General features: G+C 36.8%; 1 pseudogene across 1 annotated transcript in view; it reads right to left on the minus strand.

Annotated features, from left to right (window-relative positions):
* Positions 1-2,983: 2,983 nt before the first annotated feature.
* Positions 2,984-26,951, minus strand: part of LOC306882155 — a 37,752-nt pseudogene continuing 13,784 nt past the window's right edge. Inside the window, exons 2-6 of the transcript in view lie at positions 5,913-5,971; positions 5,706-5,818; positions 5,184-5,466; positions 4,348-5,075; positions 2,984-3,111 (exon numbers count right to left, since the gene is read on the minus strand). The product of the transcript in view is annotated as an uncharacterized misc_RNA (transcript). The remainder of the gene's footprint in view (positions 3,112-4,347; positions 5,076-5,183; positions 5,467-5,705; positions 5,819-5,912; positions 5,972-26,951) is intronic.

The following is a 26,951-nucleotide window of genomic DNA, read 5'->3' on the forward strand; positions in this document are numbered from 1 at the left end:
GCTATCTTCTAAGTTGTGTATCAGATCCAGATGAAAATACCTGTAAATAAAAGCTGAAATGTTAATCTCTCATCTCATATTCATCTTTTGATGTCAAACCCAAATGTTTTCAGTCTACAGCAAAAATAAAGGAATTGGCCTTACTGTTCCAATACTTTTGGAGGGCACTGTATGTAGGCCTAAATGTTACTTGCTCCCAGATTTCCATGTTTATTTGTCATCAAACTGTTCATATACATTGCTCATTTACATGTACTACTCATCATATATACTCAAAAATGTAAGCTATTCACTGATCATTATCTCAGTTTTCATCTTTTTGTCACACAAAACTATTGTATGACTAGAGAAGACTTGTATAGTGATATAATGCATGCGTCATATGGGCAATGTTTTATTTATTTATTTTAGGAACTTGGCAAGAGAGGTCAATGAACTAACTTTATAGAAAAATACAGTTTCCAAGAGGGGTGTGTGCAGAGATGCAATAGAAGAATCATTTTTAGTTTCCCAAAGAACCTTCCAGTGAACAGTTTTTAAAATAATAATTTTTTCTTAACATTTTCATAATCTAAAGAAACCATTTCCTCTATAGAACCTTGCGAGCAACAGAAAGGCTATGTGGATGTTAAAAGTTCTTAATTGAACAATAAATGGCAAGAAAAAAAATACAGAATGTATCAAATTATAATGTATAAAGTATCATTTTATAGAAATTGCCTGTGTGAAGATTCTTCAAAACATTTAATTTTGTGTTTCCAACGTCATATGGGTTTGGCATCACATGAAAGTGAATAAATAAGGGGCAGTCGTGGCCTAATGGATAGAGAGTTGGACTTGTAACCCGAAGGTCGTGGGTTCGAGTCTCAGGTCCGGCAGGGATTGTAGGTGGGGGAGTGAAAAACCAACACTCTCTGCACCCTCAATACCACGACTGAGGTGAGACCCTTGAGCAAGGCACCGAACCCCCAACTGCTCCCCGGGCGCCGCAGCGTTGGCTGCCCACTGCTCCGGGTGTATGTTCACTACTGTGTGTACACTTGGATGGGTTAAATGCAGAGCACACATTTCACTGCTGGTTATAATCTGTATAATTGTGTATGTGACAAATAAAACAAATTATTATTATTATTTATTTAAATAATGACAGAAACTCCATTTTTGGGTGAACTGTCCCTTTAAGACCTTTAATTTCCCAGGCCGTTGAAGTTCAAAGAACTTTAAATTTGGCGAATGTCACTCGTAATATATCCTAATGCTGTTAACATACAGATAACACACTCTGTCAGAGCTTAAGTTAGCAGCTTTCGTCGACTCTCACTGGTTGGTTTGAATTTGGTAAGTGGGGGCATGACACTACATCGGCCACCACTGAAAAGCCAGGTAAGTGATAAAGATTAGGTGTTGTTAGTTCTTAGGAAAGCACAATGTCATCACTGTACTCTAAGCTTCAAGACACCACATTAACATCTGCTCAAGAACGCTTTAGTCTCCAAACTCTAATTTACAGTTAGAGTTTCCTTCTTGGTTGGTCTGAGAGCCGTTATCTTGTTTCTGCCCAAACCAACAAGTATGCTGAAATGCAAATTGTATCTGGCACCAAGGCACGGTAATTTGACGTAATTACTACAGCTTGATACCAGAGTACGCTCCTGCTGCATGGCACGGATCCATCACAATAATCAGTAATTGCTCTCCATTTTTGACGCAAAAATACCGAAACACCCATTACTCTGTTCCACAGCAGCTTGATAATGCCACATTACAGAAAAATCCTTCACCAACTTCTATATTGTACGAACTCAACACCTGTAGGGCCCAGCGTTTTCATCATCTGCTTAGAATAAATTGTAGTCATCATCATAACCATAATCACAGTAATAAAAAAAGTCCTCATCCTCTTGCCAAATTACTGTGGCATTTGATTTACTATAATCATGCGGGAGAGGAGGGGCGAGGGGGCTATGCTGCATCTCGACCGGCGGAGTCCAAAACATGCACACACCTGCGGGACTTACACCTGAGAAGGGCCAGTGGCCGGATCCCAACGATGTGCCCACATTCCCCGAGGCACACAATGACTAACATTGTGACATACAATAAACCAGGTGTGGAGGGTGATATTTTATTATTAGCCTAGAAAGTGTCATTTTCAAAAGATTATATTCAAGAGTATTACACATTAAGAAGGTAATTTGTTATAAATGAGGTTTAGACATCTGAACTGCTATTTCTGGATGTAATTATGCCATTACGTTGTTAGGCACTGACAGGGACCCAGAGATTGCAGTCAAAATGTTTTAATAGAGATTTCTGAAAGCAACGATATACAATGTCACGTTTGTTTCTTTATGTTTGCTTCTTTTAATACTGTGATAATTGTTTTAAACAGAAAAATGGAACATAAAGACAACAAATAAAAAACAACAACAATGATCTCCAGGATCTTTAGCTTGATTTTCCGAAAATTAAAGTATCTTTTTTCCCCATTTTCAACAGGTAAACACTATAATCAGAAGACTAGACTTGATCATGTGACCAACTGAAAGTGACCTCACATTTGTTAGACATAATTCAAAGTCTGTTACGTTTTTAACAATTCAGATGCCACGTGAGAAACGCCTCATCAAATGTTGAAGAAAAAAAAAAAGTTTGCAGACAGCTGCCATTAATTTTACTGACAATACTGGGCTGTAATAACGGAACCGTAATGTGCAAGAAATTGCTTTTTTTGTAACTCTAGTCATTTAGTTTGGCAGTTAGACAGATATAACACTGCAGAACATTATTCAGAAAAGCATGAGAATCTTCAAGTAACATGTCCTTCAAAGAGACAAATTAGTGTTAAACTCTTAATTAGTATATAGCTATATGTTTCTCAGCCCTCATTGCAATCGTTCCAATGTCATAATTGCATAATTTAGTCCTTTAGAGCCCTAAACATCTGTGGCATTCAATACAGTACAGGCTCCTCTGTAGTGATCTATGTAGGTGCTCCGTTTTTTTGGCTAGCCTGCATCCGTAATCTCCTCCTTGCAATCGCTTCCTGTTTTTTCCTCTCAATCTCAGCAGCTGAACATTTGGCAGTCGTATGACGTTATGACGAGTACACTATTGTAATAATTGTAGCCAAGTAATAGTAACACTATTGCCTGCACCAACCTGAGTTTGATTCCCAACTCTACTCTGTACTATACAATACTGTCTTATCCAATAAAGGCATAAAATTGCCTTGTAATTTTTGTAAACAGTATGTTTTATAGGGTTATAAAAAAAAGCAGAAGAAAAAAGGCAAAAAAAAAAGAAGGCAAATTTAGGGTGAATAAATCAAAAGTAGGGCAGTACAACTAATCAAATTGTGAAATCTGCTACAGTCTGTTAATATTAAAGTGCAAAAAGATCAAATATGAAGATAAATGTTAAGTCTGTCTTATTTTAATTTACATTAAACCCAGAAAAAAAAAATCAAAATTGAAAAAATTACTGAAAAAAACAAGAAAAAAAGAGAAAAAGTTCATTATTACTATTATTTTAAATTAATTTGTTAAAGTTTTATGATCAAAACATTTAACTGATCAAAATCATTGATCATTTAAATTTAATTAAACCATTAAAACAGAAATAAATAAATAAACAAAAACTGAATTTTGGAAGAATAAATCATTCCATAGAGCCCTATAAATGTAATAAACTGATGTTTAATTATTTCACATTTTCAATTAATTAGACATGTTTTTTGATCATTTAAATTTAATGAAACATTCAAACGGAAACTTTATGAAAAAAAAAAATAAAATTGGAAAAAGAATAAAAATAGGGCCCCAGTTTTAATTAAAATCATTTCAGTTGTCATCATGATGTAAAATTGTCTTGGTTCTCATTAACAAAAATAAAAAAATAATTTTGTAAACTAACATTTTCATCAATTACTTTCTTGACAAGATTAGCACTGCTTGAGTTTGTTCATCGCACAAATGACTTCTAAAGACTTGGAATATAGTGCATGAGTCTACTGGACGAAAGTTATGGTCATTTATGGTGCTTTTTATGTCTTTTTGGAAAAAAGAAGAGAGAGAGAGAGACTGCTGGTGTGCTTCCACTGAATTGAAAAGAGCATTGTGAATATTCCTGAAAACATTCCCTCGTGTTCCACGGAGGAAAGAAAGTCATAGGGGTTTGGAACAACATGAGGGTGAGTAAATGATGACACAATTTTCATTTATATATGTGAACTATTCCTTTAACAGGTTAAGCATACTTGCCTATTACAGTCATCTCCTATAGGGGTATTCAATGATGCAATTTCAGAGCTAATGTGCTGCAGGTGCCACAACGTACAAAGCTTACCTTTGTTGGTGAGCGTCATGGAGTCAGACAGATGTCTTTTGAAGGTGTAATGGTAGGCGTTAGAAGCATTTCCTACTGTTGCGCTGTGTGGCCTAACAGTCTGTGAGGTGTCCGTGGCTCTAACAGAACCAGGCCGGGGTCCTAAGCCACTTTTCCCTTGTGCATGCCCATAATACTGTGCACTATGGCTTCCCAATCCAGAGCTGGAACTTTTAGTTGCGTGCAACACACTGTAGCCCTGTTTAAGTCCAGAACTGCTATTTTTACACGGTACTGAATTTGAGCGGGCAAAGATGCGGATGGACTTTGTGGGTTCTTGTGGTTGGCTCTTATTGCTGATGCCCACGGTCTGAGCACAAATGGTGTCAGAAGCGGAAGGTGCTTTAGTAATGTGCAAGTTTGATTTGTACTGTGCAAGTTTTTTGTACTCCTCGTTACGTCTTTGCTCTTCCTGACTGGCCGATAACTTCTCCATCGTCTGCTTCGTCATTCCACAGACCATCGGAATCAAACAGAGACTTCATGTCCTCATCTGAAACCCCATCAACCTTAGCAGAAGAAGCCTGACTTGAAACTCCACAATCTTTGGTCATTCTATCAAGCTGAACTGGTCTTGTACTCTGGGATGAATGTGTTTGCTGCTTCACTTGGTCCACAGGTGAAGTCATTTCCAACACAAACGAGACATTCAGAAGGTCATCGTTTTCCCAGTCATCATCAAAGTCCACCTTTGTGGTTTTAGGTGCATCTACGGGAGCGCTCTTGATTGCTGTAGAACTTCACTTTTGTTCTGCTGGTGCTATAGGTTCGGTTTTGCTTTCTGGTGTGCAGTTTACTGACAGTGGGCTCAGCCTCCCACTTACGTGCTGAGTGGGACAGTCAAACAACGCCTGAAGCTCCGCCTCTTCCTGGCGGGCTTGAGATGAGCAGCTGGTCAGTTGTTCTGATGAGACTTTGACAGATTTTGATCTTTCCGTTCTCGCTTTACCATCACGTTGTAGCTTATTATTAAATGTATTTCTTCTTTCTGTGCTCTCCTGTTGTTTCTCTTTGTCCTGACGAGTCATATTGATGTCAAACTGCTTGGCAAGTTTCATGAGGTCCTCAACATTGCCCTGCCTAATGGAATGAGATGGGGACATAACATAAATATGAAAATCACAAATATGGCAGGGATTTCTCTGTGTATGCCAAAACAAATTGGTTAGAAACATGTCACTTGCATGGATCTATTCATTCAAAAATATATTTTCGTACACTGATTTGAGCACACCTCTTCCAAGAAGAGCATGCTTTTGATTTTTAAAAAACTATTAGCAGCATTTTTAAAGTATTCATGGTGTTATTGGCTATAGGACATGTATCGTGCTGAGATCCTCTGGATTCTGGGCTGTCTGATCTCTGGAGTGCAGGGTATGGCACCATCTCCAATCCACTGGAGCACCGAGTCCCCTTCATTAGCCTTCTTAACCTGAAACACAGTATGAGAGTTCGATTACATTTACCATAACACCCATCATTTCCATTACGTATATTGTAGATATTTGACTTAGATAAATACTTACTTTTGGTGCAATCCTATTGGCAATCTCTGATATTTCAATGACTCTCCCAACTCCTTGTCCTGTGAACAGTATTTTCTGTAAAATATACAGCAATCAGTTTGCAAACTGTTTAAAGCATTATAAATATAATATAGTTTACGTGGGACAAGAAAATGTGAATACAACAAATACAGAGATGAATGTGTCTTAAGTCAGACTAAGAAAAAAAACATACTTTTACTTTTGAATTAATTTTACTGCTCAGAACACAGCTTACGCTTTATGCAACGTGAAACTTATCGTTCATTAGTAGCGATGAACAATCTTGTTTTTTGGTTTGCATTCATGAAAGAAATGAAAAAGAACCCTAATCTGTACAACTGAGGATATAAATACAGACTAGTGAAGTTTTCTGATCACACTTGCCATTCATGTTCTGAGATGGTGAGTCGGTATCCCAGATGATGTCTTGTGGGGATTCAGTCTCATTAGGCGAATCTTCGCTGTAACAACTGTTGAATCTGATCCTTGGTCGGCGTTTTGGGGTTGCAAAATCTGAGAATTAAAATAATAATCACAACACTACGGTTAGTATGGTGTAAATAACATTTCACGTCGACACTAAGAAGTACTTCGGACATGTTCCAATGTAGAACCATGCTATTCTTTGAAGTACCTTAGAGAGGTACATGATACATGAATATGATAATCATTCAGTACAAGTACAGTATACTACCATGACACCGCGACAGAAGAAACATCCATCTGCTTTGCGATCGATTGACACGCATTCTGTTATGTCTTACAAAAGCATTACCTTTGCGACAGTTGTATGCAGTGTGACAAGACGGAGACTGGGACTGTTTGAGTCCGATTATTCATCTCTTTTTTTCATTTTGTTCTGGGAAACTTTGGAAGTTCTGCTCCGACTTTCTCTCGCATCTGATATATGGCGCACACCGATGATTCTCTTGTCGGTCATGACTTATTTGAACTAATATAAACAATACCGCTCCAGTATTCATAACTTGGTTGAACTAGTTGCGATATTTGGTTCAAATCCAGAAAACGTTTGGGTACTCAGGTAAGTCAAGTCAAGTCACCTTTATTTATTTAGCGCTTTTAACAATGTAAATTGTGTCTAGCAACTGCACAATATCAAAAAAGGAAAATAGTGTGTCAATAATGTAAAATTAAAAGTTTAAAAAAGAGATTTTCAGTTAAAGGCATTTCATTATTGAATTCAGTGATGTCATCATCCAGCTCAGTTGGATGTCTCAGTTAGTGTCTTTGCAATCAGGTCGTCCTTGGCATCTTGTGAGACTTTGTCTTCTCATTCCAGCTTTTTAACCACAACAGTTTGACCTGAAAACTGGAGCGGTGCTCAATGCTAAATACATATTACAACAATCCTTAAGTGCATGGGACAAGTCATTAAAATAATACAATAAATATACAATTAAAATCCATCCTGTAACTGAAACGTGAAGATTACCTTACAATCCTCCTTCTGTCCTACAACACTCCTTTGGGCTTTGATTTGCAGAAAGTAAAATGCCTAACTAAATATTTACAACGACTACTACTACTAATAATAAAAAAAAAAAAAACAGTAGTTGTCATGTTTATCCATGCTTTTAGAATGTAAAATATTATATTTATTTATACGTTTAAGTTAAAAGAATTTAATAATTGGCCATTGGTATAGCTTTCTAATGGTCAACAGGGTCAAAAAACTTGAAACTTGAGCTGAACATTAGGGTGGATCTTAGCATATACGCACTCTTTAAGATCAAATCTGTGCAAATGCACGCTTTATAAAAAAGGCCCTATAACCTTCTGTGACAAATCATTTTTTCATGCATCTTTTACATCAGGGGCCTCATAAAACATGCATATGCACAAATTTGATCTTGATATCAATTTCAAGATCATTTGGGATTAATAGATTTCACATCTAAAAGAGAGGCATGCACGTTTGTTTCTCAGAATCACATGTATGCACTTTAAAGAAATGATCCCAGATCAAATGTAGGACAGTTTCTACACATTTTATGAATGGGGCTCCTTGACATGAAATACCTGGTTGTGCAGATTCCTATCACCTTATCTTTAACATAAGTGGGCACAGACATTTTTAACCCGTGTTCTAGTTATTTTAGCATCATTATTTTAGCTTCATAATGCAAACTGGCATTTGTTATTATATTTTTGTTTAAATGTATTGTTGTTAACTCACTGGTTTGTAGTGCAAATACTGAACTTTGTTTTTCTTCTAATCTAGTTTGTTGACCTGTAGCAGCTAAAGAATCAGAAGTCTTGCACTGTCACAGAAATTTTTTGCAGTTAAAAAAAATTAATAAAAAGTAAGGATCATTAAGCCTGCATTTCACTCCTGGAATTCTGCTGTGCAAAAAGAGATGTGGCCATGCCTTAAGAAAGTGAAATCAGCGTTTCATCTTCTCCAACTATCTGTTATGGGTCTCTGAACATGATGTATCATTCTCCTTAGGCTCATATTAAAATACCATATTTGTTCTCCCCATATTTTGCTAAACATGTTCTGTCAATAAATATTTCTGTTTGATCGCATTACAAAACCTCAGTGTTCTCAGATATTTCATTGTGGAAACATACTTTTGAAAACACATCTCTGTTGGACTTCTGCCCATTGATTTCCATCCATTTTCTTGTCCTCAGTAGAGCATTACTAATGCCTGCTGGACACAGTTCAGCTGTTTATCCCACAGCAGCAACAAAAAACGCTACAGTTCTCATGCATTTATCATAATGCACTCTCACTGGTTACCACACTACCTGAAACGATTTATTATAGAAGTTGGATTAATGTCAAGGACGTCGTGCTGCTTGTGTATGAAATATTAAATAAGTATTGCTGTCTGAAGTTGGGAAACTGCTCTTTACTATAATAGGGATAGCAACAAAAGTAAAGAATAAAGTTTAAGAATAAATCATAAAGCTTTTACAGTATTATATTTGCTACACTAATTTTTAAGTCCTCTAAATTATCAACATGATCAAAACTATGCTTAAAAACTTAGTAATATTTCAAGATTTACAGGAAGAAGGCAACTTAGTGCTTTATTATCCATGCATTATTATTATTATTATTTTTTTTTTTTTAAATAAAAATACTTAAAAGAAAAAGTTTGTGTACTTGGACACAGGACTCGGACTGTGATTATGAACTCAGAATAGGGTGGACTTGTACTTGGGCTTGACAAAGACATTTTGGACTGGAAACTGTTCATAGATGAATCCATACAACATTAAAGATAATAAGCTACAATATAAAATTAAGATAAAAAGACATTAATAAATGTCTCTTACTCAGACTGAATTGGTTAAAGAGTAAGACTTGACTCGAACTTGGACCCACCACTAATAATGCTAAAATGTGAATATCAACTTTAGTAGTGCACTATAGGTGCTCAGCAGGGCATTTTTAAGTTTGTATTGTGCATGGATTTTAAATATGTACTTTTGCATTTATAAGTCTTTGCCAAACGAAACACTAGATGGTGCCTGTATTCTTTATAAGTGGTGTGTTTGTGTGTGTGTGATGTTGTGGAGGCTGCATACTGAGTGTGCTGCTGATATAGAAATGCTGTACGCTGCAGCCGGGCTCCCCTGCTGGAGCGGTGTGTGTGAGGGCCAGACGCTGCTGTCAGCACTCACAGCTGACACACACACGCCTCAAACTCTACCTGCTGAGAGGAACTACTAGTCAAAATAAAAACCTTTAGTTGAGACATGTTCCTCTGGAATAAATGGACAAGAAAAGGCCTCTATGAAAGCAAGCGAACTTGTAGTAGTAGAGTGTCATGGGCAAGTTCTGCTGTTGCACTTGCTCTGTTGGTAATGCACTGTAACAAAATGATTTGTCAGATTATACAGCATGGATGTCCCGGTATTAATCTCTGCTTCTGGAATCTAAGTGATATTGAATGCCTATAACCTGTCTATGTGTGATAATATAAAGGAAACACTACTGATTCAGTATTAATATCCATGCATGTCCAGCGCTCTCTCCACCCTCAATACCACGACTGAGGTGCCCTTGAGCAAGGCACCGAACCCCCAACTGCTCCCCGGGCGCTGCAGCATAAATGGCTGCCCACTGCTCCGGGTGTATGTTCACTGCTGTATGTGTGCACGATGGATGGGTTAAATGCAGAGCACGAATTCCGAGTATGGGTCACCATACTTGGCAGTATGTCACTGCACATATTCACATATACCAGGGGTTCTCAAAGTCTACATTCAAAGGTCCAAATCTGAATTTTCATCAGTGTCAAAGGTCCGGAACAATTGGTTATTACAAAACGTGTTTTTAATAAACATACATAACATATAACAAATAAACACTAATTTAAAAAAAAAAAAGGTTCCCTTTGCATTCAAAATACTTTAATAACAAGTGCAAAAGTGGCAAAACAATTAATTTAAGTGTCAGCAGTAGAAGTCGACCTATAAAGTTTTTTTCTCTGGCCAATGCCGATATTTAGAAATCAGGGCAGCCTATGGCCGATACATGATGCTGATTTTTTGGGCCGATTTTCTCTTTTTTTCCTAAAGAGAGTTTGCGTAAATGGTTATTGCAGGGCACAAGATAGTAAGAGTAGTAGTAGTAGCCTAATTCATAGTAATAATACATGGCTCAAAACTTAAGCACCTTCTCAAAACAGTTCTGAAGCATGCTTTTTTGTTTTTGTTTGCTGACAGACACCAGTGTTTCCCGCAGACTAGCAAATGCAAGTTGATTCTCTGCCAGCAGGAGGCGCTGTTGGAGCGTGATATATAGCTGTTTCCCCGGTAACGACTATAATCAAATAAGCGCTACTTTATCAGCCATTACAGGAAAGACCAAATGAAAATTGACATCAAAGCTTTTCTGAAGAAAACGGACGGTTCTTTTAAAAGATACATTCATATAAAAACACCCGCGCAGCACTTTATTTTTGAAACGCGCAGTGCTCAGTTTATTCAACGAAGTATAAGCCTTTTGGAAAATCTATTTGTAGCGGTCAGTTTTGATATTGTATATATATATATACACTGGGCACTGCTAAAAGACAAATTGCCATAATATAAGTGATAGCAAAACAAAACAAAAAAATAAAAATATTAGCGGTGAAATGTCGCCCGATTATGTCAAACGTCATACGCTCACTGGATGTCATGATGACAACGTCATGAAGGAAAAGTTTCAATATCGCGCCTGCAATTTCGGACCTTCTCCAAAAAGACATAAAAAAATAAGAATAAATAAACAAATGATTTACAAGTTTAACGTGCGTTTATCAAAGTAGGAAATATAATTAGTGTTCTTGAAATATGAAATATAAGCGGGTCCGGATTGAATTCCCTCCGGGTCCGGATGCGGACCGGAGTCCGGACTTTGAGAAGCACTGACATATACAGTAGGCCCAATATACTGTATAAGAACCAAAAATGACCAGTGAATCTCACAAAAAAGTAAATTTTCACTGTAATGCATATGGGCTCTTTCTTTCTTTCTTTCTGGGGAAATTGTGCTTAGGTTGAATATAAAAAAATGGCAACTCTAAACAGTAAGGTTTCACAATGAACCTTAATTACTGTAACTATATTGGTTCACATGCACTTAGACTCAGGATAATAAATGCTATTTCTCATAGGTAGTTCATTCTAACTCATGCATTAACATTAACGAATGAGACTTTACTGCAAACCATTATAAAAAATAATGTAACAAAGCAAAAAAAAAAAATATATATATATATATAATGGTTCTAAAATTGGTATCATATATCCCGAATATGCTCTTGACAGATTTGATACGATTCACCCGTGTGTATTCATACATACAGAAAGCGATATAAAACCATTAAAATCATCAGTTGTAGTGTGGCTCTAGACATCAAATTAATGTTAATTAAGGGATGATGAGGTAAATACTCTATAAGGACATGCAAGTATCATTAATTAAGAGATTAGAATGGGATCACCATATGAAGATATATATATAGACATGGATATTGTGTGCTTTTGGGGTCATATAAAGCATCTTCAAGTCATGAGGCGCTCAACAGCGTGTTTAAAAGTCACCATAACACCCCTGTCACACGAAATGTTGGCATTTCACAGAGCTGGATAGTTAGACAGGGAAGTAAAGGGCAAAGATATGTCACTTTCAATCTGAATATGAGGCATCACACAAAGTTTTTTTTCTTTTTTTCCTTCACAGTGTTTTCCATCGCCTTTCCGCCACAAAAGGCAAAATGCCAAAGGCCGCTGAGCGAGAGCATTTGGCTTCTCGAGCTTCAGCTGCCCAACCCCTCCGCTCTCCTCACCTTTTTTATTTATCTGTTCCGCCTTGGTTGTTTAGACCCAATTAAGAGGCTAATTGTGGAGATCAGGGAGGATTGCATTGTTGTAAAAGTACAGAGCGCATGGCTAATTGCCGCAGCAGCTGCCAGTGTTTATGAAAAGCCGGGCAGTTCTGCGGTTCTCTCAGAGGAGGGCGAGCTTCCATCCTCCTTCTGATGTGGTGGAGAGAGCCAGGTGAGCGGCGAGCAGTCGCCAGGGTATACATTTCGGGGCGGAATAGAATGGAAGCTGCAGAAATAATTACTACCAGCGAGGGCTTCTCTTTCTCTTATCTTTGGCTCTTGCTCCCCTAGGCAGGCAGAACCTTGAGGATGACACCAAGCATGTGGTGGGACTCGGCGATATGGAAGGAGTCCAGGAGACAGATCCGCTGCCAGCTTTTATCTAAATGATCTCACTCTTGTCTGTGCCAGGTGTTTTGGGTGGGAGTATGTGAAATAAGGCAGGCATTTTTGAGTCACCACAGAGGCTGTTGTCAAGTGATGCTACTGGCTCCCATAGCAGATGGGTTTTGCAAAGTAAACTTTAGGAACGTCGTTCTGCATGGCTGCAGCTCATTTTGGATGGTGCTTGGATACCATCATGCCTCTTCTCAAAGCAGAACATGATATAATGACCTGACACCTCTTTTGACATTGTCATTTTTTTGGCATTACAAAATTTCCCTTATGTTGCGGCATTGGCAAAGTTCATAATTTTTTTTTTTACAACATTTTTTTGACATTGCAACTATTGACCTTATCGCAATTTTTGCCATTACAACATATTTGTAGAATTATGACTCACATTTGACATTGCATTATGTTTATCTCATTGCGAGATTCTTTTGAAGTTGCAGTATATCTTTTTGGAATATTAGTTAACTATTGCAACATGCTTTTGGCATTCCAACATTATTTTAGATTGTGAGATTCTTTTGAAATTACAACATTTTGTCATAAAATCCCTTTACAGCTTTCTTTTGGCAGTATTTTTTTTTATATCAGATTGTTTTGACATTATGATTAATTTGGCCTCATTTTTTATAGTACATCATGATTGTGTATTGCACTATGATAGCACTATGATAGTATATTGACTGATACATTCTTCTAATATGAAGAAAATTCATTAGCATTACAGCTTTTTTGATATTTGAAAATACTTTTGGAATTCCAACATTCCTTCACTTGGTAACATTAATTTGGCGTTGTTACATTTTTTTGTCATTACAGTATTCTTTTGTAATTGTGATATTATTTTGACTTGTTAAAGTATTCTTATGGCATGGCAACATTAATTTGGCATTACAACATTCTTCTGAAATTACATTACAACATTTTTGATATATAAAGTTATTTTTTTAATTATAACTTTCTTTTAACACTGCAACATTCAGCATGGTGACATTAATTTGGCATTTTTGTATCATGACAGTATTTTGACATCATATCATTCTTTTGGCATTGTAGAATTCTTTTGAGATTGTGATCTTATTTTGCCGTTTCAATATTTTGTTATTAAAATGTTATTTTACATCTATCTTCTACATTGTTATGGCATGGCAACATTAATTTGGCATTACTACATTGTATGACATCAACACAATTACATTAAAATATTTTTGGATACATTTTTGGATAGTTAAAGATTCTTTGAAAAAAACAATACACACACACACACACACACACACATTGCAGTACATTACAGCATTACAGTATTTTTACATTTATATATTTTTTTGCAACATTTTTTGCAACATTCTTGGAATTATGACAATATTTTGACATCTCATTGTTTCATGACATTACATCATTCTTTTGACATGGCATCAGAAAAAAATCATCAAGGTTGGAAATGGGAGGTGCATTTAGACAAGTCAAGTCACCTTTATAATGCTTTTTATACAATACACCTTGTCTCAAAGCAGCTTTACAGTGTACAGGAAATTGTGTGTCAATAATGCAAACGAAATTCAATTCTGCTGTGAAGCAGCTCTAAAAAGAGGACTAAAGCAAACAGTCAATTTTTCAGTTAAAGTCAGTTCATTGTTGATTCAGTGATGTAATCATCCAGCTCAGTTCAATTCTCTTCCAATAGCGTCCACGGGAATTGTGGCCAATTAGCCAGACATGGTGGTCTTCTACATGCAACATTTTAGTTCTCCTTAATTAGTGAGCAGGAAGATCATGCTCTCTACTTGAGAATCTCTGCCGTGGATCTCAGTCGTGCTTCCTGTATCTCTTCTCCTCCGTCCTCCCCTCCGAGGGAGGTCCAACCTGCCCGGCTGCCCCATTGCTCCCGCTCTCTCATTAATCTGTCCACAGGAACGTCCGGCTGCGCGGCAGCTTGACTGCTCATTTATTCTGTTTAGAATAGTGACGCCGGTGATAAATGTCCCGCAGAGTGCACATGTGCTAAAATATTCATAAATTGGAACTCTTAATTTGCGAAGGTGGAAAACCAATAAATTTCAAGAGTGGTGACAAGTCATGTTATATTTATATGAATATGCAAGCCATGGGTGAGACATTGAGATTAATACGCCGTGTGCTTGCTATTAACCAATAGTAATTTCCTCTTTGCGAAATTAGCATGGCGACTGATGTGTGAGGAAACAATAATTTGTTTGATGCTTTGATGTGGTTTCCTATATGAAACTGACCCAAATTTGAGAGTTGTTGTTGTTATTCGACAGGCCTATTAAAAGAGGAATGTGGACCACCAAAAATCATAATGCCAAATCTGAAATCAAGCTCCTCTGATTAAAGACAATGTGCACAGCTGTTTTATATCCCTTCCATATCCTTTTGTTCTTTGAATGCAAAAAGATCCTTATGCACACCCTTTAGCGTTATGAAAAGCTATTATTTTTGAATAAATCCTGCCATTTCTCTCTGCTAAGAAACCAGATGGCAGTGAAGACAGATCACTTTTGAAGATACATTTACTATTCCACACCCGAAAGTCTACAGTACATTGTTCTGTTTTGCCAACAAACTTTTGTCACTATGTGTGGATTCCTTGCAGGTGAGCACAGGGTGGCAGCTGCTCCCTGCAGTGTTTTCCTGCTCGGGTCAGTCTCTCCTGGGGAGGCAATGACAGAAACTAGGCCAGATGGTGCGGGAGAGAGAGGCAGAGCGGGCCTCTCTCAACCTGACCAACTGCACCACATTCAAGGTGAGTGAAAACAGTTCCTACAGGAAAGAAAAATCACAAGTGAGATCTCTTAAATATCTCAGTCAACTCCTAGACAGCACTGAGGTTAAACGGAGAGACTTTACTCAAGAGTCATCTTTAGAGTTTAAGAATAGATCTGAGCAATGTCACACACAGTTTGTGACATTAGTCTGCAGAGATTTCAGTATAAACTAAACCTTATTCAATTCTTCTAAGACTGTGCTATAAATGGTATCCCATAACTATTGGTGACACTTTCTATTAAGCCCATATTTATAATACATTAGAAATGTATTCTTAAGGCATTATAACGAATGCATCATGCATTATTAAAAAAAAAAAAACATATGGTATATCATCTCACAAATAATCATAACAACAACTATAATACATCTTACTACTTACATATTTGTGGTTATAACTTTTAAGGGTTTGATTATTTATAGCACACAATCAACACCATTTTTAAATCTACTTCATTTAAAATGGACTATATCATATCTTGACTGTTTATTTAAGATCTGCACAGTATCTTACTACATCTTGTGAGTGGTTAGGTGTTGAGTGTTATTTGAGTGTTTCCGGTGAGGCTAATGTATATATATAAGCAACTACATGTCATTGTCAACTAACTCTCATTTGAGTATTAGTAATGCTTGACATATAGTTGCAGAGTTACTTATCAACAGCTGTCTAAACTGATATAACAATGGAAATAGGTCAAAGCAAATGTGCCATATTACACATCTGATCTGATATCTAATCTTATGGTTGTTTGAGAAAACAAAAATGTTATTATTATTACTTATAAGTGGTCTTTGTCTGCTTTAAGTAAAGTAACATGGCAAGATATGAGACTTATAATACATCATATGAGAAATATAATCCAGTGTAACTGTGTGTTGAAAATCATCATACTCTTAAAAGCTATAACCACAAATAGGTAAATATTATAATACATTAAAGCTGTTCTTATGAATATTCATGAGATGATACAACATATTCTAATATTTTTTATAATGCATTTTGTATTCATTATAATGCCTTAAGAATGCCTTTATAAATAAATACTGGCTTCATAGAAAGCGTTGCCTTATTACATACAAGTTAATACATACAAGGTATAGGTTGCTTTTGTGATGTGAAATATTTTTATTTTTACTTTAAACTAGTTAATTTAGATTTTAGTTTACTCTTGGCTAACTATTATTTATTCTGCTCAAATAATTCTTCCAAGACAGCAAAGTTGTTCTGTATGTCAATAATTGCTTCATTTATTTCTACTTTTATATCCTATGGTATTTTTGGTTTCACTTAATTTTGATGGTCCCCAAACTCTCATTAGAGTGTATTAGGAGACTGTAGGGTTAGAATAAGTTGGCATGTACTTGAAAAGTTATTTATAGTCAGTGGAGTGTCTGTTGGGAGACCATCACAATAAAGAGTTAGCAGATATGAAGCAGACAGTCCAATAATACTCTAATAAGAGTTTGTTGACATGTAGTTGCAAAATTACTTCGTATCAGCATAATGTTCAAAAGTGAATGAAGCGCAGACTTTAGCATTAGATCATTTTGTGCGTGTGACGCTAAACCAGGATGTGCTGCGCCTTGTTTACAAGCAGCTGAATGCACATGCATGTGTTGACATGCAACACTTATTGAAGACTGACATGGAAGAGAAGAAATTGTTGAATGAAGTTGTTATTTTTGTCGTAGCATCATAAAATTATGGTTAAACCCCTGATGTCACATGGACTTTTTTATCCATGTCCTTACTACGTTACTGGGCCTTGAACGTGGTAGTTGCATTGCTGTCTATGGAGGGTCAGAGAGCTTCATCAACAATATCTTAACTTGTGTTCCAAAGATGAACTAATGTCTTACTGGTTTGCATCAACGTGAGGGCGAGTAATTAATGACAGAATTTTCTTTTTTGGGTGAACTATCCCTTTAATGTTGATGATATCTTAATTTCTCCGTGCCTTATAGTCATGTATAGCAGACTAGAGCTTTATTAATACTGAGATCCTGTTTTCTTTTCTTTTTCAAGGGAATGATTTTGTTTCATTGTCTTTAGTTTGTAAGACTAATTCCATTATTTCTAGCAAACAGCACAACACAACTTATCTCGAATTTCTCTCTCCTCTTGTCATCTGTAACTTTCTTCTCTGCTGGGGCTTTGATCTAAAATTGGCCTCTGTAGAACACTTGTGTACAGTCATTTTCATATGGGCTTTGAACATATTGAAAGGGCTCATAGCTGCCGTCGCTTTTATCCTCTGATTCCTTTTCCCTGGGAAACGACGAGCATATGGCAAACACCCTCACTGGATTCTCAGACAACGGGAGGGACCGTATTCCGATTCCTGCATCCTGTCATCGGCGAATCCCAGGGTGCTGCCCGAACCCTCCCTCCCGTGCACATGTAGCACAAACACACCGTCTCCTCCAGACTTTGAAATGCGCTCTGCATTTGTCTGACATCCTTAATCTGGAACACAATGCTCTAATCTCACTCTCATTTCACCTTGTTGTACTCACTTGCTTTTGATTGTGCCTATTTTGAAAAGTTAAAACTGTTAAAATATATAAATTATAACATTATTACTTAAGTGTAAATTTAAGACATTTAATGAAATTTAAGCCATTATTCACCGAAAATCTTCTAAAAAAATCATTCGCATCCATATTCAATTTGAGGTCATGTTTGCTGTCATTCACACCAAACTCAGTCTTTTTTTTTATTTTATTTTTTTCTTGCATGCACCCTTTTTGGAGCTTGACGAATGTGGTTGGAAAAATAAATCATTTTATTATTTAGTGAACTATTCCTTTTAACATTATTCTAATTAAGGCACAGTAATAATGATCAACATGTCCTTCAATTGATAAATGAGCACACTTGATTTGTGAGCCACTTGACACCATTGTCACCTGTGAAGGAGAGAGCACACGTGTAAAAGCCATTCTGGTCTCGTAAAAAAACAGATTTGACAAACTCAGCATTTGTTGGGAGGCTGTCAGTGTAATTTATTATCCTAATTGGAGGATCTCCTTTTTTTCTTTTGTAATTAATGTCAAGAATGTCTCCTTAATATGGGGCAATCACAGTAATTGGCATTGCTTAAAGAGGGAAAAAGATCAAAGCTTAATTTGCTCAAGTGAGAACACTGAATTGCTGGACTCCTTAAGTTTAATTGGCCAACTTTTGTGTGTGTTTATTATTAGTGGTGCTTGCTTAGGCAATGGCCATTTGTTGAAGAGTACACAGCAATCAATTTGAAGAATCCCTGCTTGAAAGGAGAGTACAGGAGAGGTGTGCTGTTACTTTTCGAAATGATCAGGATTATGGGTTTTGCCTAAACGTTGTTATGATGGGCACAAAAATCCCAGAGACCTACAATAACAAAGGGACCTGAGCCATATAGAATCCAGAATATCATAGAGACTTGGGGGCTCATTTGACTTTACCACCCAACACCCATGCGTATGAATGTGTTTTCATTTTGTTCAGAAAATAATATAAAAAGACATGCATTTACATAAAATACTTCACCTGAATCAGTTTAAATACATTTGCACTTAAAATAGCTGGGGAAGTTAGCCAACCAACCAAGCAACCAATAAATAAATAATAATAATAATACTTAAAAATAGTGTAAGTTCTGGCCCAGGCTGAATATTTTGAAAAATCTACAATACAATACAATACAATAAATCAATTATACTGTAGGAGGCAAATTTCACATCGCATTATATGGGCAAATTTAACAACATAGAGTTGTTGTTTTTTTTGCCTTTTTTCCAAATGGCATATTATACAGTACATATTGTATAACTGTGTGATTTTTGCCAACTTTCTTTTTTTAATTTCTGACCATTGCCCTTGAACTTACCTTCAACACCCTACTGTGACAGAGTTGCACAGGTAAGCACTCGCATAATCATAAGAAAATGTAAAAATCTAGTTTTACATTGCAAGTTGTTTCTCTAGGGTTCTCATATGTATTACATTAAGTGTCTTTATGCCATTTATAGCAATACGAACAGATCTAATTAAAACGCACATATCTAATCTAATTTTGAATTAAATTAGAGTAAAGAGTGCTATGCCATCCACATGGACTGCATTTGTTTATTGACAGCATTTTCTGATGTTTTCTACAAGGTAAAACAATTACGTCTTCAGCGCAAGCATCATGCATTAAGCATCTCAAAGGATGTGTATCTCATTCTTTCATCATAAAGATAATACATGTACCGCTCAAGCTCAGAAACTTGCAATTACCATAGATTATCACCAACACAGCGGTTTGAAGTAATTATAACAGGTCCCACATCGTCCATATAATCACCTCCCAATTTGAGCCTGTTTAGAATAGTTTTCTGCAAACACGCATTAAATGGTGCCTGTAGCTCTCCCTTGGAGGCTTATCACCGAGCTGAGGAGAACGCTCAGCCAGACTTTTATTACAAATTGCCATGCTGCTGTATGCCGTAGTCTTTCAGGATATCAGTGTAGGCTTTCAAGCACAGTGGAGGGCAAGATGATGCCAGTTCTTGTTAATGTATTATTGGCAATTAGCTGGAATTAGTTTAATGGGTTCAAAATGAGACAGAGTATGAAAATGTGCATAATCTCGATGAAAGTATGACCATGTTCTAGAACAAGAACGTGTAGTAAAAGAAAATATGTCAGTGTACATATTGTTGTTATACAACAAAAAGTTTAGAATCTCCTACAGAAATAAGTTGAGAGAACTCAAAAATCTGCTGAAGCTGGTTGCCTTCAAATTTTACGTTTTTTTTTTTTTTTTTTACAGTGCAGCTGTGATGAGCAACATGACATTTTGGTACCTTGATTTCAATTTGTGTGCTGCCTGCATAGCTCCACCAACTATGAAATTGCATCGGTCCAAAATCGTGATTCTCATGCAAATTGTTTAATATACACTTTTTAAAAACTAATGTTTCTGTACTGTATGTATGGGTTGTTGAAAAACCTTTAACATTCATGTAACCTTACCTTGTACAAACGGTTCTTTACAGTGGAAAAGGTTCATAGAACCACATTCTTGTTCTTGAAACCTTAATGGTTCTTCTATGACATCACTGTGAAAACCGCTTTTGGAACTTTTATTTTTAGTAAAGGACCAATGAGATTTCTTGGTGGGTTGGGCTACTTAGCACAACAAAGAGATAAAAGTGAAGCAGCCAACAAAGTGTCTGTTAAGAAGATAATGAAAAATATGTATCATGATGACTTATTAAATCTTTTTACTTAAAATGTATACTTTTGACAAAATGTGATGGGAAGAAAAAAAAAAACCTTAAAAATATTAACAATGATTAATAAAAATGTGACAATGAAATACTGACTACATTTAAAGAACATTTTTGTCAGATAAACAAACAAACAAACAAATAAATAAATCTGTGTGAAAACACAGTTGTCGGTGTCGTGTTAAAACTCAGATTGACATAAAAGAGAGAGCTTTATACACTTGTCACTTTACTTGTCATGTCTGGTTAGGACACAGTGCAACTCTAAATTAAACATCAAATATATTCAGATGGCCTGTGATTGTGCAACATTTTCACTTTCAGTGTGAACAGACACGTTCCACTTTGATGGAAGCTTGTCACGACCACATCGTGGATGATGATGGAGAGGCCCAGTGTTGATTTTATTTTATTTTTTTGTAGATTCTATAATTCCACACTCGCTGCTGTTGTCTTCCTCCACCCACTCGGAGCAGCTGTTGAGTTATTTATATCTGAAGCTGCTGCAAATAGGCTGGTAATTAGAGGCAGGAGCCCTGTCGAATAGACACTCCAATAGCGGGACATGGCCCACAGTGCCCCTCTCTCCCTCCAGCCCACCATCCCTCTCAGGGCCGGGAACAAGTGAGAGATAAACCAGAACTTGACTTCACTGAATAATTGAAGCCGTTTTTACAAGAGCAACAGCCCGCTATCTGACCTCATAAAGCAAGCACAAGAGACTATCAGAGCCTTGCAGGAAGCGAGGTAGAGGGATTCAACTCGGCGTAAATAACATAATGTTTAGATTTTGGTAGACAAGGAACACCATGATGATTGCTTCTCTTGCTTAAGGTTATGTTTGGGGGTCATAGTTCTTTTATAACACTATTCTTGGAAAGAATATATAGAATTTAGATTATCTGAAAGCTTATGAATTTTATTTAAATCACTTTACTTTTTATATTGATCACAGTTTCTGGTTTAAACTTGTTTTGTTCATTTTGTCTAAAAGCAAATAAAAATCCCCATAGAAAAAAAATCTAATCAAATATATATATTTTTTAAATAGTATTTTGCTTGACACCACAGTGTTAATAAGAGCACATACTGGCTAGCTTTACTGACTGCAGATTTATTTATTTTTTTCCTATTCATAACATGACACTCATATAAGAAAAAATATGATGCATATTTTAAAGAGACATCACAATAAACATCACAATAATCATTCATTCATTTATTTATCTGCTGTTGGAAATATAAATGAATTAATGAATAAATAAATATTGCTGAGACAAATGAGAGCATATATATGTTTTGATGTTTTCAGATTCAGATTCCTTTATTTGTCATTTTTATGCTTCACATAAATGTTGTAACTGTTGATGTTGTTACCTTCTCAGTTTTATTTCAATAATTAAAGTCTTTTGAAATGTCAGTTGTGACAGCTCAGTGTCCTGGTCTTCTCTACATTTTCACATTACTATACCATGGTACAGGTTAGCATAGCGACATTTTTTATTTGCAATAAAAAAGAATTACATTCGACAAAATAGGTGACACACAAAATTGTCTTCCGTAAAACAGTTTCAGTTGCGTTTTCCCTCCTCCTTGAAATGATAGAGGAGAGAGGCGGAAAACGGCTCCCATTGTGGGACTCTGGGTCCCTGGTGAGCCCTGATGCTTCATGCTAATTTCCAACTTTCAAAGCTTGTAAACTTTATCTAATTATACACAAGAACACACTACTGCGCCCAGGTTTTGGCAGGTTGCGGCTTTAATTTATGAAAAACAAATCTGAAATATGCAGATGTCTTTTGTTTGAAGCAGATGTTTAGTTCGGTTTGCCAGAATTCAATCAGTGGTCTCATGGGGGTCCTGCATGCGATACATGTCCAAGGGGCTGTTTGAAGTCTGACGGGGACACGGTGACGCGACTCAGTCGCTCATGTTCACCCCGGCTTTCAGTCGCAGCCTGCAGCGGCATTTCGGGTTGCTTTGACATTGCTTTCAAGGAACTGTTATGGAAAAGCAAGCCGATCCAATAACTATGGATATCTTATCCAGCCAGTTTATTTTTAGCAGAGTAAAACCATTGAAGCCTCAGATGAAATTCAGATGACCCCCCATTGTCTTCATGTCATTTTCAGAGACAGTCTGTTTTTGCACCAGTCAGAGCATCACAGATATTTTCCATCCTCGTATATGCAGCAAAACCGATAACAGAGCTTTACGCAGAAGTGTCGAGGCGGACGGAAGAAGGATTTATTCCCGACTGGAGCTTTTTGTGTCTCTGCCACGATGTGTTTACATCAGATGTGTTCCGACAAACACTGTCAGCTGCATTCCTTTTTAATTAATGGGGCTCATTAAATGATGGGTTCGAAAAACGCAGCAATTATCATTTATCTTGATATATTATTTACAAGATCTCATTCTCCTGGCTGGGGAGGTAAATGTGTGGCAGGGGAATTCTGGGAGGTTACAGGAGGTTGGAGAGCAGGCCGTTGGGATTTTGAAGCACCTGGCATCAGAGAGAAAAAAAGAGCAGCGTTTGACTTCTAAGCGGAGAACCAAGGACCATTGTTCAGAAGCTCGTTGTTTCACTTCTTAATGAAGCTACATGAGGATATTAATGAGCAGTCTCTTCTAAACCCAGAACTCATCAATTATTTACCCTTTCTTTACTCTCATCAGTTTGTTTTATTCGTCTGTTTCTTCCATTTGGCTTCTCCATTCATCTCTTCGTCTCTTCAACAGATGGATGCCGGTCTGAATTTCTGTCTAGCTTTGGTTGTTCTTTCATCTTGGGCCTTTGAGTGTTACCTAGCCTATTGTCAGCGGGACAGTGGAAAAAAGAAGAAGCTAGAAACGCAATATGACAAATTCACACTTTTATTGGATGTTCATTGGAAGAGGAGAGCTGGGAATGCAGAGAGAGTTATGATGCTGAGGCTTGGCTTTTATGTTGGATGGTAAAATCTTAGCCTTCATGTCTGTGCTGAGATGAAGATGGAAACCATCGCTCAGCATCTCAATATCTAGGCATTATTTTTCACCCCATATTAGGTTCTTTTTACAGTGAATCCAGCCTAATATAATAAGAATTTGCTAATATACACACAACATTTACTCGTACACTGAAACGAGAAACATCCAAAATGGATGTATGGAAAACATAGTATTTATGGAAAACAAGTATTTAATAATTTTGTATGCATACTTTTTATTATAAAAAATGCGCAATTACGATGATATTTTTGAGTCGCTAAACCCAACACTCTTTACCTCTTCTCAATATAAAACAATACAGATTAATGGACAGTGTCAATAATTTAACTCGCAATTTAATAAGAATTAATTTTTGACAATGTAAAAATGAGATAAATGGCTTTGAACATAATTAATTTTATTGATTAATGCTATTATAGTAACCTATTAAATCCATAGGTTCAATATTCTATAACTCTAAAAGCATTTTTTATACACATCTGTTTGTCTCTAAATACGTACAATTCTTACGGTTTAGAGGCTGACAATCTAAATCTATCTAGCTATCTAACTCTAAAATGTATATTTGCAGTTGCATTTTGTAATACTTTTGATCGGTCATGCGACTTGAGAACCAATGGCATTTGGATAACAAGCTTCAAACGCTCCCATTTCGAGCTGAATAATGACAGTATTGTTTTGCAACAGCTACTTTCCTTGGATTTGCCCATTTTTATTTTTTTTTTCTCAAAGTTTGCATCACTCATTTTGTTCCTTTCCTATTTAACACTATGAAGCTGCTTTAAATCTCTATTGTATAAAGCACTATAAAAATAAAGATGACTTGGAAAACAGATCACACTTTTGGCACTGCTAATGGCACACTTATACATAAGAAGGAGACAATAATCTCAACTTTCTACTTACAGTCTATTTATCTTTAATATGTATTGGGAATGAGGTGATCTATATTTTGCAAAAAAAATCAATCTTGATCTGAAAACAGATGCATTCTTCATTATAGATTGTCTTCATAATCTTTGAGCTTTTCTTGTGTTTATTGTTCATGAAACTTCTTTGTGGACTCATATATGCGACTCTCGATGTCATGCTCATTATATAACAGCTGCACATCAGTCACAACACTGTCATTGCCATGGCATTGCAATTAAATCCCTCAATATTGTCTTCTCTTGCCCCTGGACTTCAACTATAAGTAGATTTTGTCCCTGTCCCTGCTTTCCTTCACCGTGTCTTGGCTTGGAACTTTTCCCCTTTTGTGGATTCATGACAGATGCCTAATTGAATGATGAATGTTCCTTTATTACGCTGTAATTGAAGCGCTACATCTATGATTGGTTGTGGGGGCTGCGACTGGTCTCTGATTGGTTGGGGTTCAGTGTGGCTGGCAGCTATGGCCCACTATCCATCTGTCTGCACATCCTCAGACCTTATTCTCACCTCGCAGATCTATCGAGAGGGTGGGGGCTGCTCAGCGAATCACAATAAATTATGCAAACGAGGCCTTCAGCTGACAATACGAACGCGACGGTATTGTTCAGGGCCTGCTCGTCTCATCTTGAACCAGGCATGCCTGATGCGGCCCTGTCCTGTTCTCCTACTCTTCTACTCGCCTGCCTGACCTGACAAGCCCGCAATGAAGATTAATGACCCCACCCTGACTGACAGCGGAGGGGATTGAAGGGCAAAGGAGGTCATTTATCATCCGTTGACAGGTGCCATTCAGTCCCACAGCCAGCCCGGCTACCAACCACATGCCTTTTCTCTTTTCTGTTTTGTTTCACCTTTCCATCCCCCCCTCGCTCTCCTTCATCAATGCGAGCTAAACTCGAGGCCTTAATAACTAACCCAGATTTAAAACTCATTCTGTGGAGCGAGGCTGACATGAAAATAAGAAAATCAATCCTGCATGTGTGCTGTGCCGCTACTTGCTGACTCCAAGGCACTCAGCTATAATTTGGATTGGGAAGCTAAGGGCCGGCGCAGGAAGACATTTACAAAGCATCATCCATTATTATTTACCAATAACGCCAACTTTGGGGATCATTACTGCCCAAGCATTAATGATTAATTATTTCATCTGCAGAGTAGTTCCCTCTGGGTTCCACTCTTAGCATGTGAGGAATGCTTCTTGGAAATGCTCCCCATCCATATCAGCTCTGTTTAAGCTGCCTCTCCTTGTTCAAGATGTCTTATGTCTTACTAGCAAAACTCTCAAGATGTTGCACCTGTTTTACACCGGAATTGATCGGTTTAGACCAGTGGTTCACAACTGGTTTTGCTTTAGGACACAGATTATACATTGGACATGAAGTGGTCATTGTTTTTCATACAAAAAGTGTTGGAATTAGAGTCAGTGACTTAAAAATCTACTTTTGAATCACGTTTAAATTTAGGGAACATTTACACAAGATTTTTTGTACTAAAAACTAAAAGTTTTTCCTTTGCATTTTTGAAAATGTATGCATACAGATGACAACGTTCTCATAATAAACCCCGTTCACACGGATCCGCAAACATTACTAAAAACGCTGTAATATTCATGCCAGGCCAGTAGTTGGCGATGTCTCTTTGTAAAGAAACACTATGCGCCTGCACACATATGCATTCTTATAGAGTGAACATGTAATACTCATGTGCATGACATCACAAATTCACGTAGTTTACACAGAGATGATAACGTTATTGCTTTCAAAAACATGCTCTTTGAAACCCGTTCTTAAAGGTTTGTACTTGCAGGCCCCCAAAACACTATTGTTGTATAAATGAACGGCCAAAACGCACAAAACGTTTTTAAGTTAGAAATGGGAGGGGGGCATGTATAGTAATGACTTAATGACTATAAAAATGTAATGTGGTGTAACCATCAAGTAAATAATAACCAATTCGCTCTTATGGCAGTTTGTAGCGATTTTAGCGAATTGGTGGCTACTTCATATGAATTAGTATCTCATTTGAATGTTTTTGTACGATCTGTTCACATCCCACTGACTGCTGGGTTTGTGAGTTGACCTTCATGACCTTCAAAGAAGTATGTATTCATACAAAATACATTGTAAAAATTCATACAAAATCACCACCTCATAAAATAGTTATGTTCTGTGGTGAGATTGGACTGTATGGTAATTACATATTTTTCATACTCATGTGTACACATGAGTGTACACACCTTATCCAATAAGTTGTAAAGTATGTTTTTCAAGGTAAAAAGTATAGTGTTTTCCAAATC

The sequence above is a fragment of the Barbus barbus genome, assembly GCF_936440315.1.
Source record: "Barbus barbus genome assembly, chromosome: 16".
NCBI classification, from domain to species: Eukaryota; Metazoa; Chordata; class Actinopteri; order Cypriniformes; family Cyprinidae; genus Barbus; species Barbus barbus.